This window comes from Nannospalax galili, unplaced genomic scaffold (genome assembly GCF_000622305.1).
Source record: "Nannospalax galili isolate Female #2095 unplaced genomic scaffold, S.galili_v1.0 scaffold286, whole genome shotgun sequence".
In the NCBI taxonomy this organism is placed as follows: Eukaryota; Metazoa; Chordata; class Mammalia; order Rodentia; family Spalacidae; genus Nannospalax; species Nannospalax galili.
The window spans coordinates 13,473,467-13,475,779 of NW_008359442.1; the positions used below are offsets into that span (position 1 = coordinate 13,473,467).

The window sequence follows — 2,313 nt, forward strand, 5'->3', positions numbered from 1 at the left end:
CAGAAAAGCTTTTATGGCCCCGACAAGTTTTCTGCTGAATACTGAGCACCTAAATTACCCTTCCCTAATGGAAGTTACATTTTCATGCTCAGTCAAAAAGCCAACAAAATACACAATTTATACAAAATAGCATCAACCTCTCAGGTAGTCTTTTGGAGCACTTTTATCCCAATTCACAGCATATGTCTTGCTATAAAATAAAATATATTTCTCATAACTAACTTGTATTCAGCTGTTCACATCACTGCTTTACGACTGCCCACGGGCAATATTAGATACATTCTTACACCCAGCCACAGCCACTTAATTCAACAAAGGAAAATTCTGAATTTTAGCAGAAGAAAAAAAAATCTATAAAAAAGAATATAATTCTTTCAGACTTTTTTTTTACATTTATTCATTTTATTTTATTTTCTATGTGTGTTACCATGGCATACATGTAGAGGTTGAAGGATAATTTTCAGAAGTTGGTTCTCTCCACCATGTGAGTCCTGGGGTTGAAATCAGGTTGTCAGGCCTGACAATAAATGTCTTTACCTGGTGAGTTAACTCACCTGCCCAGAATATCATAATTCTTGTGATTTCCCAGGTAGGCAGGCTTCTCATGGAACATACATGCACATAATTACATAGACAGTTGTAGAATGGGACACTTCCATTGCAATTCTATAACCCAATACTGATGCATAGAAATAATCATAAAGTTCAGAAAGAAATGTAAGTGGAAAAGCCTTTTAGGGATCCCATTTTTCCCTTCTTAATATCTGCATTCTATTAAAGTGTGAAAATTAATAAAAATTTTCCAGTTTATTTAATAATATAGCATTAGTTTTGTATAAACTTTGAAAGAACCTAGAGTAGAGATAGTTCCAAGTGAAGACAAGATAGAACACATCTATGAAACCCTTAATAGGTGATAGGATAGTCTATAGCTCTTAATTACACCTTGATAAACATATTTCTTTACTAGGTATATCTTACTAGGAATAGTTCAATTCTGATACACGGTTCTCAGCTATTTCTAAAAACCACACTACTAGTTTACTTTTAAAAATGCAACTTCTCCCAGAGAAATAAGCACTGCATCTGTGTATCTACAACACACAAATGCAAATTGAATTTCTGCTAGTTCATGTATTTTCATGATTGAAAAGAAAGGAAATATTCTCATGGCCCTGCTGTTCTTTATTTAAAAAGGGGGGAAAAAAAAAAAAGATTTTCTTAGGTGTGAGCATAGAGATAGGCTTTCTTTGTCTGGCAGAGTTAGTTGCAGGTTTTACAGAAGAAATAATTTTTGCTGTATTTTTATAGGTATGAATGGAATGACTTGTGTTGCCTTTTAAAACATCCCAAATTCTAATTTTTTAAACAAGAAAATATGAAGCCAGTGTGCAACCCATACAGTCGCCAAAGGAGAGCTGCCACTAGCTGAACCACTCAGCTAAATGGCTGGTTTGCATTGCCCTGGTCTTTATCTAGCACTGAGAATAGACTGCTGTTTTATCCAAAGAGGAATAAATTGCTGTTATTGTGATGTTAGCCCATCACTTGGCATTGCAATTCAAGTTTTTGTGAGAAAGAAATGTATGATCTAACTGCGACTTGACCTATGCCTTCTGAGCTCCGTCTAGGTGCTCTAATGGAGCAGAAAGTAGTGAATGCAAGGACATGTAAACTGATGGTAAAAAAATTTGTTTGATGATAGAAGTGCGCAGAGAGGACATTTGAGACTCTGTTTTCATGACAGCTAAGTTTGCTTAACATGCAAAAGGATGCGCCCCCAGGCTCCCCGCCTATCACTTTAATTGTATCACACTGAATATAGACTTTGCCTCTGCTAAAGATATGAGGGTATACAGTTAACCTGCCTAATGATATTCCCACCAAAGTGGGCACAGATGATTCCTTGCAGATAAATATCTGAATTTCCACAAAAGGCATTAGAACACTTTCTGGACACATCAGGCAAGAGGGGCTGCGGTCCCTGCAGAAAAGCCCTTCTCTCATCATCCTGGGTAGCACCTATTAAATGTTTACCATACCCTCAAATCTCAGTACCTAACAATATATACTTATTTTAAATAAGATAATTGTGTGATTGAGTTTTTTTTTTTTAAACTCACCCTGGTTGCAATCTAGTTTATCCACCATTTACTCAAAATTTCTCTAGAATAGACCTATTTTGAAAGAGGCCTAGAGAGAACAACGGCAGTTAGATTTAAGCCCTGATAAAGGCTCACTTTTCATTCATAGTCAGAGCCTAAATGTGCTCTTCTTGTACCTAAACAGATAATAAGCACTCAGCACACTCCC

At 36.1% G+C, this 2,313-nt stretch overlaps 1 protein-coding gene across 1 annotated transcript in view; it reads right to left on the reverse strand.

Annotated features, from left to right (window-relative positions):
• Positions 1–427: 427 nt before the first annotated feature.
• The window catches only part of Camkmt (calmodulin-lysine N-methyltransferase), a 465,839-nt gene continuing 463,953 nt past the window's right edge, over positions 428–2,313 (reverse strand). Inside the window, exon 11 of the mRNA XM_008823074.2 lies at positions 428–2,313. This exon is cut by the window's right edge and continues 781 nt beyond it. The gene's annotated coding sequence lies outside the window, so the exon portion shown is untranslated.